The sequence below is a fragment of the Uloborus diversus genome, chromosome 9 (assembly GCF_026930045.1).
Source record: "Uloborus diversus isolate 005 chromosome 9, Udiv.v.3.1, whole genome shotgun sequence".
In the NCBI taxonomy this organism is placed as follows: domain Eukaryota; kingdom Metazoa; phylum Arthropoda; class Arachnida; order Araneae; family Uloboridae; genus Uloborus; species Uloborus diversus.
Window position 1 is genome coordinate 127528971 of NC_072739.1, and position 14063 is coordinate 127543033.

A 14063-nucleotide genomic window follows, 5' to 3' on the forward strand; every position below is an offset into this window, starting at 1 on the left:
TTTCGTAACAATACGAGCAAATTATTTAAAAAATAGTTTGTCTGAAAATATTATGCGAAAACAATTTTCCAGCCGATTGGAGATAAGTTTAAGAGAAACAATTCCTATTCCTGACAAAAACAGGAAAATATTTATATTTCAATACACAACAGATATAAATGGAGTTGGAATGCAAAACTTTGGATACACCACTCATATCTTCGAAATTCTAATCGTACGATACAATAGATTCTTTGACTTTTTCAAAGAAAATTTTATTGTATTTTTTAACTAAACTCTGATAACTTTTAGTTTCGGCCAAGAAAACGTTGATTTAAGTATTTTCGCGTTCTTTCTTGTTTGCATCGGGCGGTTCGTAATATCGACGATTTCTAGTTTGTACCACCCAAAGTGAGACCTTTGTATAGTGCAGCTCTGGTTAGTTGAGCTATGACCTTGAGAATGTTCACCTCTTTTTTTGGGGAGTTCAATAAAAAAAATGTGTTATTGGAGCGGATTTGAGTTCGGATAGTTTGAGTAGCAAACGTACGGCGAAAGTAACCCAACTCAGCTCCAAATACCCCTTTGTTTTACCCGAAAAAGAGATGAACATTGTCAAGGTCATAGCTCAACTAACCAGAGCTACACTATAGTAGTCAGGGTTGGCAGACATCCCGGATTTCAAGGGATAGTCCCGTATTTTGAAAAATTGTCCCGCGTCCCGGGGAACTTCCATACGGGACGGCTAAAGTCCCGTATTCTAGCTTATTACAATATTTTACAAAACGAGGCATTATTTTAAGGGAAAAATTAAGTAAAGCATAAAATGTGAAAAAAAGAGCAAAAAGAAAATCATGTGGCAGCAAATGCAAAAATTATTTTCGTTTCAATTTGGTTTTTGTTTTATCATGGGCGACAGACCAATGATGACTTCCTCTTGGCTCATTGAGTAATGTTGGAAATATACCCCTGCGCACAGGGCCGGATTTAGGGGAGGGCAAACGGGGCTACTGCCCCGGGGCCTCCACAACAAAGGGCACAATAAAATGTTTACAAAATATCCTAACTTTCACAGGTCAGCAAATTTTATGTTTTTCTCCAATATAAATTATAACAATAATAATATAAAAAATAAACAGCAGTAACTTCAGGATGTATTTACTATTAAAGTGCTGATCGAAAATATCGGATATATACATTTATGTCAAAATATTCGGATATATATCAAAGTATCGGATATTTTCGAAAATATGATGATCTTTTTGAACCCTGATTAGGGGTCTCCACTCCTTCGTTGCCCCGGGGCCTCCACACTTCCAAATCCAGCCATGCCTGCGAGTGCGTCGGCAATAGCAATGAAAACGATTTTTATACTTTGATCTGCGATAGTTTTAAAAGTTTAATGCTTTGATACAATTGGATTTCTCAGATATTTCATGAATTTCGTTCTACGTCGGAAAGCACCCCTTAAAAATACACCATATCCAGTAATTGCCCTCAACCTTAAAAAATACCCCCCCCCCCCCTTTTCACTCCTAGAAGTCTGTCCCGTATTTACTGTTCTTAAATCTGGCAACCCTGATAGTAGTGCAACAGGGTGGCGACAGGAACTGTGAAAAAAATGTCCCTGACTTTTCCCTGATTTTCCTGATTAAGCTCACCAAATTTCCCTGATTTACGTTACCAATGAAAATGGTTTTCTTTCTTTGCTCAACTTGAAATCCATTGTATGTTTGTGTAAAATGCAGTATTTTAAACGTTTTAAGTTGTGTAAAATTGTTGAACTAAAGATATATCTTAAAAAGATGCTACAATAAAATGGTTTTAAAAAAAAACATATCAAGTCAATTTTTTTGGAGGGAAAAAAACTTACAAAACAATATATTAAATTTTTCTACAAGGAAAGATTATAGAAAATTAAAAACAAAAAATACTTCACTTCCAGAAACCACTTAGCATAAGAATTTTAAGAAACTATCAAAATTACTCTTTAAAACATGTGTATTTATGACATAACTAAAAAGTAATTGAAATTATTTTGAACTAAGATTTCAAACAGTGTAATAATTGTTGCAAGAATAACAAGTAATAGCGAAAGAATGGAAATAATGTAGTTATTCTTATATAACTAATTGACATATTTATGCAAAACAGATGAAACCATTTGACATCCATTCATAAAGAACTTTTCTCTAACAAGAACATAGGTTTTAATGAATGAATACAGCATTTTAACAATAAAAAAATAAAGATATGTACTTAAGTACACAAGTTAACTCTATTTCAAATGATTTCAGTATGTAACGAAAAAAAATCTTAGATTACTTTTGTAACAAAAAAACCTTGAAATGATAGGAAAAAAAAAGAAAAGAAAAAAAAGCAATTAGTTAATTTCAAAATATATAAAAGAATACAACTTGGTTATAAAATTAAAGAATCACTAAGTCCGAAGAAAAGAAAACCTTTATAATCTGCGGTGACAACAAATAGTATAACGGCGAAAAACAAAGTTTTTTTTATTGAAAGTTCAATTTTAGCAATTAAATTAAAAACGTGAAGAAATAATAAATTTTAAGCGTTTATAGTATTAATTCAGAAACCAAAGATTTCTTCTTGAAATCGTGATTACAGTACGCTGACTACTTCGAGACAATGGAATAAAGGCAAAGAAGCTAAGGCATTAATGAAGGCTCCCTCTTTGCCTGTATGGTTGTTTATTTTACGTAGCATTGAAAGCGTAAAGGGAAATTTCAAGCTAGGTAAAATAAACAACCTAACAGACACAGAAGCAATCTTAGGAAGTTCATCCTGTGGTTAATAAGTAAGATTCAATACTTTGATGTTGAGGAAAAAAGATGCACAAAATATGCGGCAGAGTATAATCGCACCTCATTAATTTTACTTTTTTTTTTGAACAGATAATTGGCGGAAAATGCGTAGGGAATTAGAGTACTTAGTTTTAAAAAACAAAAAAAAAAAAAAAAAATTTTCTTCATAAAATCAATTTTCAATGATTTTTTGTTATTTTTTCGAAATTCCCTGATATTTCCCTGATTAATAAAGTTCCCTGACTTTTCCCTGATCTCCCTGATCAGTCGCCGCCCTGTGCATTGAAATCTGATCCAAGCGTTAAGAAAAGAAGTTCCCGAAACATAACCTCAATGATAGACCTATCAAAAGCCCCAAGATTGAAAAGATCGCAAAACAATAACTTTCACAACTAAATTAAAACTAACATTTCCCAACGATTTCATACGCCTTCACTGGCAGGAGTATATTCAGCAGTAATCGAGTCGGTTTACTGACCGAACTTTAAAAACGGAACCCCACAAATTTCCGAACTCTAATGGGTCCTTCACAAAATTCTAAAGTTTTAAGACGGTATTAGCGATATCCTCCATCAAAAGCAGTGCTTCCCCAAGGCATTTTTAGGAGGGCGCAGCGCCCTGCCGTTTTTAAGTTAACGTTCGATGTGCCCTGCTTCTTTTATACCTTTCTTTGAAGTTTAAGCAAAACTTGATTGCAAAAGCAAACTAAAGAGCAAGTGACCTTGAAATGTAAATCTCGTTTCCCTTAACCTACTTTTCCTTAATTTGAACATAAATCTGAACTTTTCTCAGTTTTCATATATTTTTAATTGATTGAATTCAAAAGCATTTTATTACTTAACTTGAGTTTTGTATGCATATTATGTAATACAAAACGTAAAAAAAATCACTTGTCCACAGCAGAAGTTCTAATAAAAATAGCCCTTTCCTTTTAATTGAATTGAAGTGCTTCTTTATCCGAAAGTACCCTGCCCCCTTTTAGGTCTGGAAAAACAGAAAAATTGCAAACATTTATTTTTCTCCAATATTCCAAGTACATGTTGAACTCAGGATCTGGAATGTGCGTATTACGTTTTCAAGGGCAGTGCGGAAACAGATAATCTCACTTAAATTTAAAAACTCAATGAACAAGTTCTTCATTTATATGATGAAGTTTAATAAAAAAAGAGACGCGTTTTTACGTGCGATAAAATAACTGATACGTAATGGGGGGGGGGGGGAACCAAGTGGAAAATAGACCCACTGTGGAAAAAAAACTTGAATTTTGAAGTCTTGAATTTAAATTACGTTTTTCGCAATCACGAATTGCGATGGGACCCTATTCATTGTGTTTCTTGTTTCTTGATTAGATGATTCGACGCACGTCTATAAAAAAGAACCGGTAATTAAGATACGGTTATTATGGGCAATTTGCACTCGTAGATTTATCATGCAGATAATATTTACAGAGTACACCGTAAAAATATTTTTATTTCTTATCAAGCTTAAATAATAGAAATTAGTAATCTGGAGATTTTGCGTTTCGATGAAGTTTGCCCATCTAAGTTCATCTTTATGGGTGTTTTTCCTTAAAAAACGTGATTTTACACAAGAATCGCTCCCCTCCCTTCTCCGTTTATTGCTGTAAAATTTGCTTGAGCAAAGCTTGGGGGGGGGGGGGGGTGAATGAACGAAAAAGCGAACGATTCGTAACGACGAAAATTAGTCTTCTTAATAAACGTCATCTGCGGTAACGTGAGAGTAATAACGTTGAAAACAATTATTGATTGCTTAAAAAAATAATAATAATAATAATAATAATAATCTATCTTCTATACATATAATAAAACAAGATGTTTGTGTGTGTGTGTGTTTGTGGCGCGCATCCTGGGAAAACGGTAAGGCCTAGAAAGATAAAATTTGGTACACAGGTGCAGTTTTTGCTGAAAATGTGCACCTCGGGCTTCGATTTTTGATATTTTAATTAGAAAAAAAGTTATTTAATGTTTTATGTTATTTTTAGCACTTTTTAGTACTTTTGACCTCACAGATCCCGAACCAATCGCGCCAGACGGATATTTTTTGTACTATTGTGTAGGAATTTTAATTTTAAATATGATGAATGAAAAAATTTTGAAGATAGAGCAATTTTTGTATTTTTTATAGATTTTTGAAAAAACCTTTATTTTACATTTTTTTCTGGGTTTAGTTTTTTTCGAAATCCATCCTGCGACAAGTATTGAACCCTCAATTCTAAAATTTTAGTTGGTAATAGTAAAAACATTCCGCCCCCTTAAGAAGAAAAAAGTTTTGAAAAATACGCAATAGTTTTTTTTTTACAATTTTTTTAATGGCAGAACACAACGCGCGCTGTTCGCTTGCCGGCTGAGTTCCGAGTTTACCTCATCACGTGATCCAACTGAAATCGTTTGCCTCTCTCTTCACTTTTTTTTTTTTTTTTTTTTTTTTTGCAAGCGCTACTTTTTGAACACTACGGGGAACATAGAGCTTTTATTTTTGTGGGCTATTTTGATTAAATAAATAAAGTCCGCGATTTTTTGCATGATCTTCGTTTCTGTTACGAATTGGCGGTTAGGTTAGGTAGATACAGAGATAGATAGAGGTTGAGTGGACAAAAAATGTTTTTTGTGTTTTCGAATTAATACTTATATAAATAAAAAAAGATTGTACTGTCAGGAGGTAGATATGCGCAGATCGTAAAGATTGATAGACAGACAAATATAGAGTTCGATATAGCAGATGGACAGCAAGAAAGAGGCATGCCCGTCATTTAAGGAATTTCAACGGGGTGTGGCAGTGCCCCCCTCCCCACACACACCATGACTTTGAAAAAACAATGCTTTTACATAAAAGTGGAAGTGCTTTTTGTTATTTTTCGACAAAATTTGCATGAAGAGTACGTCGTTTGTGTCTCCCCCTCCTTTAAAAATATTGCAAACGACGGAACTGGAGATAGATCTAGAAAATATTTTATTCAAATTACTAATGATATACATAGATATAGATTGATTGATACCGCCACGAAATTTGTTTATGCAGCCGCCGAAGGCGGCAACATCGGTGTAAAAAGGCGAATGATAATATTGAGAATAAAGAGAAAAACATTGATTAATACCGTCGCTAAATTGTCTAAGCAGCCGCCGAAGGCGGCAACTCTGGCGCAAAAAGGCGAATGGCGTAAAAAGGCGAACCAGCTGGTCGCCGCAGGCGGCTAGTAATAAATAAATAAATAAAATAAAAAAATTTAAAACCTTTTGAATTTTCAAAACAATTTGAATTTCGAAATTTTGAATTCAAATTATGTTTTTCGCAATCACGAGTTGCGACAGGATCCTACTTATTGGTTACTACCCTACTCACTTGTTTCTAGAAACGGCTCCTGTCCCTCCTCTTATGCGGTTACGCGTGTACAGTTGTGTATGTGTAGGCTTGTGTGTGCGTGTAGACCTGTGTGTATTTACGTTGGCGTGTGTGTATGTGTGTAAAGGCGCGTGTGTGTATGTGCGTGAGTGCGTATATGTATGAGCGTGTGCGTGTGTAGGACATGGACGCCACCGACTAGGAGCGGCTACCGGGGGACGAAGTCGCGCCTGCAGGTGACGGTGGAGGTTGAAAAAGGCACGAACATCAAAGACGGTCAAATGAGAACAATAAGCAATCGTGATGGCTCAAAAAAAAAAAAAAAAAAAAAAAAACCACACACACACACACACACACACACACAATTGCAAAAGAAAACAAATTGAAATAACCACAAATACAAATTATTACTTTCAAAAGCTCATTGTACAAAATGTTTGAATGAGTAGATAGTTTCATAATAGCTATTACATCGAAGAAGAAGGATTCTATGGTGGAAACTATTTTGCACTTTCCATTTCGGGGATGTTTTATTCCTAGCTTGCCTTGTTCTTGTAAAAGGAAATGGGTGCACATTGATTGCCATTATAACGGTTCTGACCAACTTGGGAGAAACAAAAGTGCGAGATCAACAGAACCTCCGGAACTGGTTAGAATTGGGGCCACGATTTGAAAACAGCCCAAAAGCGTTTGCTTCATTGGAACTAGTTTCGAATATGCAGATTCTTTAAAGGTGAAAAACTCATTAAAATTGACTGAGAACGAAAAGGGAATGCGACATGCAAGGCGTTCCGATCTCGGTATAAAGCAAAATTCAATTTCAGGGTCCCCTAAAAGCATAATGAAACAAAAAGTTTTCTTTCTCAGGAGTTAAAAAAAAAAAAAAAAAACTAGTAATCCCGGTCTTCCATAAAACGCCATCAAGTACGGAAATCAAATCACTAGCGAAGCCTGAAATTTATTTACTTTTTTGGCGAGGGAGAGGGGGGGGGGAATCATAAAAATCATTACCTGTGTATAAAATACTACAGTAGGTTTGGAAATATGACTTAAAACCAAGAAGTGCTCACTCTCCAAGAGCAAGGACGCATCCCCGTCCCCCACAAACAAAGCAAGAGCCTCCCTCCAAAAACTCAGTGGCACAGTCTGCGCCATGACCCCTCCCCTCCACTGCATCCCTGTGTCAAACTTAGACATAAGGTGTCAAATACAAATGAGGCAGTGAAAAGCAAAGGGATGTAAGTGGCCATTTTCAATTTTTGAGTAAAACGCGTTTGAAGATAACGTCCTAAGTGGGCTTTCGTTGATTTTTTTTTTCTTTCCCTTTCTTTTTGTTTCTAAATCACTCCGTACAGCAGCACCTACCGGTGCAAATAGTAGGGGAGACCGGAGCAAGATGACTATGCTAACAATTTTTGTTGTTTATTAATGTATTTTTAAGGATAATAAAATTAACTTTACATGAGCTGTTAGAATAGTCCTTTGTAGTATTAAATGTAATACTATTCAATTTTTCAAATAAAATAAATAAAGAATATTTTAATTTTTTTTATAACCTTAACAAATCGTCACCTTGCCCCAGTACTGAGGCAAGATGACTTTGGCCTTGTAGCCCAGTCAATGAAGCTAAAAAAATAGGCTTTGTCGCAACTAATTTAGGGAAAGCTGAATTTTTGCAGGATGTTAGCACACCAAGTAGGGTAGGTGGGGGTAAAGCTCCGCATGGGGTAAAAACCCGCACCGAGTTTTCGAACTGATCTCAATCGAGTAAAAAGTTGACCATCAGGTGATAGTTTTGTCTCATTGAAACTAATTGTTCCACGAAAGTTTGACTCGGTGAGTTACTCTCAAGGTAAGAAAATGAGGAAAGTCAATTTTCTACTACTTACATGTAACGTTTCTGTTACATTATTTAAGCAGTACAAACTGCGGGATTTGAGGAAAAGAATCGGCGAATTCCTTGACGGTACTGCTGAATTTAAGCTTTACTTTCGGGTTGAAATAATTTTCTTGGGGGTTTTCTAAAACAACATGGCGGCGGTTTTTCCAGAAAGTGGCTAAATGGGGTAAATCACCGCAGGAGTTTTGAGGTAAATCCCCGCAGCTACAAAAGTGCGGAGATTCGTACTTGACCCAAAATTGCCAGTTTTCCCCTATTTCTTTTTTCTTTAGAATGTGATTTGGGCAATTCTTTTCATTAAAAAAAAATATTCGTTTGTTCGTATTTGCTAACAAATTTTAATGTGGGTAGGATTATATGGATATTTTATTTTTTTAATAACATTTTTTACGCTCGTTTCAGTTAAAACATATTTTTAATTTTTGCAATTTACTCCACGACGTACAAAAGGAAAATATATTTAAGAGCAATAACGGAGGTTTAACTCAATGAAGCACTTAGATTAATAGAAGAATGCTCATCTATTCGCATAGCAGCCGTTAAAATTGGGTTCAATGAAAGAACTAGCTGGAATTGACTGAAGAAACGGGGAGGTGAGAAACTTGGAAGATTTAGAGCAACCTTTACTGCAGAGTAAGAAGAAAGAAAGATTTGGTAAATTTTTGTATTGCTATCCATCGGCGGTTTTTTGATCTCACTCTAAAATCTCCGAGGTTTCTTCCTTATAGTATGCATAGGAAAACTAAATAAAACCTCAATTTTGTGTTCAATCCCAACTTGCTGTTAGGGATTTTGCAAGTGAGTTAATGAAGAGAAATAGATTGTCTCTGCGATTTCTAATCAAAACCAGCGTAGCCAGAGCCATGGGTTTCAAACAGGGTTTAGCTCTCACAATACTTTGACAGTTATAGAATTCGCGTTAAAAAAGTGAAAGTTCAGCTCCAACCAAATATTTAACATGGGCGAAACTGGTCTGCAGACGGATACCAAACAAATTTCTCTACACGCTGCTCCTAAGGAAAAGAATGCTGCCAAAACTGTTGCAGCTGAGTACTGCGGCGTGTGCCATGAACCCTCTTCAGCACAACATCCCTCCCTATTTTACCTATGCAAGAAAAAGAAAGAACCCCCAATTGCTTCGAAGCGGTCCAGTAGGACGAATGGGAAAAGCTATGGAAAAGGAACAGCTTGTTGTGGGAAAGGGAGAGGAAAGGAGTGCGAAAAACAGAAAAGAGCATGATATGGAGTCAAAACGACATAAGTTAATTTTCACAACACCAATGTCAAAAAAAAAAAAAAAAAAAAAAAAAAAAAAAAAAAAAGAGAGAGAGAGAGAGAGAAGAAAAGAAGAAGAAAACAGGCCAAAAAGCCAATGAATCCAAAAATAGAAAGACAGAAAAGAGTCAGAATGAGACTTTTCACTTTATTCGATAACTTAAATAAAGACATGAAAGTACAACTTTAAAAATCTAATCTAATGAAGAACGTTATAAAGAGTTATATTAGGTGTTTTTTTTTCATGCAGTCATCCTTTTTTTATCCATAATTATCTTGAATGGGGTAAAGATCTGCATTGCGGTGCTTTACCCCTTCAATGCGGGACTTTACCCCATTTTGTGGGATAAAACCCCGCAATAATTTTTTTCGGTTCATTTAGAAATTTCTCCGTAATTAATGATCAGATTGAGCTAGAATTAGGAGATGCAATAGCTAACAAACCATTCTATGATTTTAATTTGAAATAGCGAGAAATTCTTCTCTTTATTGACCACAATGTTACAAAAACTATAAACTGCGGGACTTTACCCTCACCTACCCTAAACACTAAAAAAACACAAAGTCCCGACCCCCACCCCTCTTGCTTTCCTCCCCACCCCTTTCGAAACATTGCAAAAGCTGTACTATGATTATACGCTTTTCGTGTCGCAACAAATAAGGGAAAAGCTGTTTTTTTTGCAGGATGTTTTTTTTTTTTTAGTGTATACTTTAAGCACTAAGTCTGACCCCCACCCCTCTTGCTTCCTCCCCCACCCCTTCCGAAACATTGAAAAGAGCAGTACTATGATTATACGCTTTTCGAGTCGCAAAAAATAAGGGGAAAGCTGTTTTTTTTGGCAGGATGTTAGTAATTAAACTATACACTAAAAACCCAAAGTCCCGACCCCCTCTTGCTTTCCCCTCTAGTCCCCCCCCCAACCCTTCCGAAACATTACAAGAGCAGTACTATGATTATACACTTACAACTCAAAAATTAATGATGTTACCGGGGAGTTCCTTTTTTTATTTCATTCCTGACAATATTATAAACCAGTAGTGCCTAACCTACGGCACGGGGACACATCCGGCCCGCAAAGCTGATCCGTGCGGCTCGTTGTTTTAAAATATTACGACTCGAAGAGTGCGTTTAATGACAATGTTACAAATTAGGAGCCAAATATATAGAAATAGGTTTCTGAAAAACTGGTTGTATTTAACAAAATAAGTATCAAGAAATGATAACAACAATTATTGATTTGCAATTTTTTTCGTAATCCGTATTTTCCCATTTCATTTAGAAAAGAGTAAAATATTTTGAAATTTTATATGTGCTCAAGCCCGCGAGAACGATTTTACTTGTATCTGCGGTTCTCGGGAAGAAAATGTTGGGGACCACTCTTACAAACAGATTATATTACATACGCTTTTATATTGATAGCTCAGTTTCACCATTTTAATAACTTAATCATATACAGAAAACTCACTGCAAAAAGTAACTTCAACAAATTATAGCTTTTTATCTATACTTCTTGGGAAGAAATGTTTGGACAAAATTTAAAGATAATAATGTAATGACAGTCATTTAGTTGAAATGGAGCAACAATATAATGACGTTCACTTTAAGTTTTACTACCATTGTACAATTTTTTGTCACCAAAGTTTATAATTCGTTTGTGTCGCCGAAAGTCGTCTTCAAAATAATGTCAATGTTTGGCTAACTATTTAAGTCTTGCATTAAATAAATCAGGAATACAGTAAAACCTATCACACACACACACAAGTTGACCAGCCTTGTAAGTTAACCACCTGTCTAAGTTGACTGCTTATTTCAGGTACAGAATTAGTCCTATATCATATGAATTTACCTCTATAAGTTGACCACCTGTTTAAGCTGACCACTAAAATAGTCCAACGCAAGTGCTCAACTTTCACAGGTTTCACTGTAGTATATTTCAACTGATTATTTCCTCGCAGCGGATATTATTAATGTTTAATATTACTTTTTTTATTATTTTTTAGCCTTTTTTAAGGGGTCATCTTCTAATATTTTGTTGGTTTGGTCCGAAAATATTGTTGCAGTACATTCCACTTCAGTGTCCACACACTGACGTGCAATCGAATGAAGCTTTACGACAGATACAGTTTGTAACTCATAATGTTTTACAATTGCAAGATATTAGTTGGAGAAGTTGACTTTGAGCAGAGGTCATCGCCATGAGCTTAGAAAGCAGTCTGTTGCTTGAAGTAAATTGACAACCCGACTCTTCAGGGGGAAGTTTAAAATCAAACCAAGTTTGAATCAAATGGTAAACGCTAAAAAGATGTTGATGAGCATCTGAAGTTGGTAAAAGTTTTGCTAAATCAAAATTTGACTTTAGAGACATTTTTGCTATTACTTGCTCATACATAAAATTTTATTAATACTTGGTTAAGTTTTAAACTTCCAGCAGAAGAATGGGGTTGGCAATATAGTACTTCAAGCAACTGACTGACACCTAAGCCCATGACAATGACCTCTGCTCCAAATGCACTTCTCCTACTAATAATCTTGCAATTGTAAAATATTGTGTGTTACAAACTGTAACTGTCGTAAAGCTGGGGTCGATTGCACGTCTATTTGTGGACACTGTAGTGGAATGCACTGTAACAATATTTTTGGACCAAACATTCTGTAGACTATCAGCGACACAAACGAACTATAAACTTTTGTAACAAAATATTGCATTTTCGTTGTAACACCTTAAAGTGAACATTACATTAATGCTCCATTTCAACTAAATGACTATTGCAGATCATCCATTGTATTATTTTCTATAAGTTTTGTTCAAACATTTCTTCCCAAGAGGTAATGATAAAAAGCTCTTGTTTTGTTGAACTTATTTTTGTAGTGAGCTTTCTGTATGTGATTAAGTTAGTAAAACGGTGAAACATCTACATAAAAAGTGTATGTAACATAATTTGTTTATCACATTGGTTCCCAATCTTTGTCTTCCCATAAGGGCCGCAGATCATACTAAAATCGCTCTCGCTGGCTGGAGCACATATGAAATTTCAAAATGTTTTACTCTTTTCTAAATGGCATGGGAAAATGAAAAAGGAAGGAAAGTTGCAAACAAATTTTTCTTATCATTACTTGATGCTTCTTTTGTTAAATGCAACCTGTTTTTCATAAACCAATTTCTAAATATTTGGTTCCAAATTTGGAACATTGTCATTAATCGTACTCTTTGAGTTGTAATATTTCACAAAACAGCGGGCCACGTGGATCAGTTTCGCGAGCCGAATGTGGCTCGCGGGCCATAGGTTGGGCACCACCGGTTTCTCATATTGTTAGGAGTGAAATAGAAAAAGAAACTCCTCAGCAACATGATTAATTTTTGAGCTGTAAGCGCATAATCATAGTACTGCTCTTGCAATGTTTCGGAAGGGTTGGGGGGGGGAGAGCTAGAGGGGGGTCGCGACTTTGTATTTCTTAGTGTTTAATTTAAGTACTAATATCCTGCAAAGAATCAGCTTACTCTTAATTAGTTGCTATACGAAAAGCGAATAATCATAGTACTGCGCTTGCAATGTTTCGGAGGGAGTGGGGGAGAAAAGCAAGAGGGGTGGGGGGTCGGGACTTTGTGTTCTTTTAGTGTATACTTTATGTGCTAACATCCTGAAAAAATTCAGCTTTCCCCTAAATTAGTTGCGACACAAAAAACGTATAATAATAGTACTGCTCTTACTATGTTTCGGAGGGGGTGGGAAAAAAAGCAAGAGGGGTGGGAGTCGGGACTTTGTATTTTTTTAGTGTATACTTTATGTGCTAACATCCTGCAAAAATTCAGCTTTCCCTAAATTAGTTGCGACACGAAACCTTTATTGACTGGGCTATTGGGGCAAGATGACAACACTGAAAAAGGTTGAACACATTTTATCTTTTGAATATATTACATAGTTTAACAAATAATAACCGTGTTTTTACATCTTACAAAGCATGAAATTAAGCGTAATGAATTGCAACGTAATATTGAAGGTTTAGTAGTGCAGCTAACAATAGTCACAAATAAAAATGCCATTTTCACAATTGGAACATTCATCATGCCACAACTTTTGGCATTGCAGCACTAAACCATCCTTCTGTTGAAGGGTCACAATATTCTTCTTTACAAGCAGGACTTGTAAAGAAGTATTGTCATTTTGCCCCGTGTTTCGGCCCGTCATCATGCCCCGGATTGCCTGTTTGAAAGAATTCATCTTCATTGCCATCAAGGAAGGTGATTAATTGACGTTTATTCATGGTAATAGGCAGTATATAAGTTACTCATAAATAATAAAAAGAAACGACCTATCATTCCTGTATTTTTAACCGAGCTTATTTACACATACATAAAAGTTATAACTTGGCAGCGGTGAACAATCAGAGCTTCAGAACACAAATATGACGATTTCCAAGTCTTTATACTATTGCTGAACGAAGAGCCGATAGAAGAGCTAGTAGTATCAGTTGATGCTGCTTCCAAGTAGAAAACGGAAAAATTAAGACATTCGTCATCTTGCCCGGCTCGTCATCTTGCCCCGGTCTCCCCTACTATCTCTTGCCCCAAGATAAAGAAGGTTCCCCTACTATTTATGCTGGTTATCTCCAAATTTTTTATTTTGCCACTTACATCCCTTTGCTTCTTACTGCCTCAAATAACACAAATGTCAAAAGGCAAATTCTTCCAATATTTAAAGACAAAAGACATTGATGCTTA

General features: G+C 35.6%; 1 protein-coding gene across 3 annotated transcripts in view; it reads right to left on the minus strand.

Moving 5' to 3' along the window:
- LOC129229399 (LIM and SH3 domain protein F42H10.3-like) overlaps positions 1-14063 on the minus strand; it is a 92815-nt gene that overhangs the window by 23743 nt on the left and 55009 nt on the right. The window lies entirely within an intron of this gene.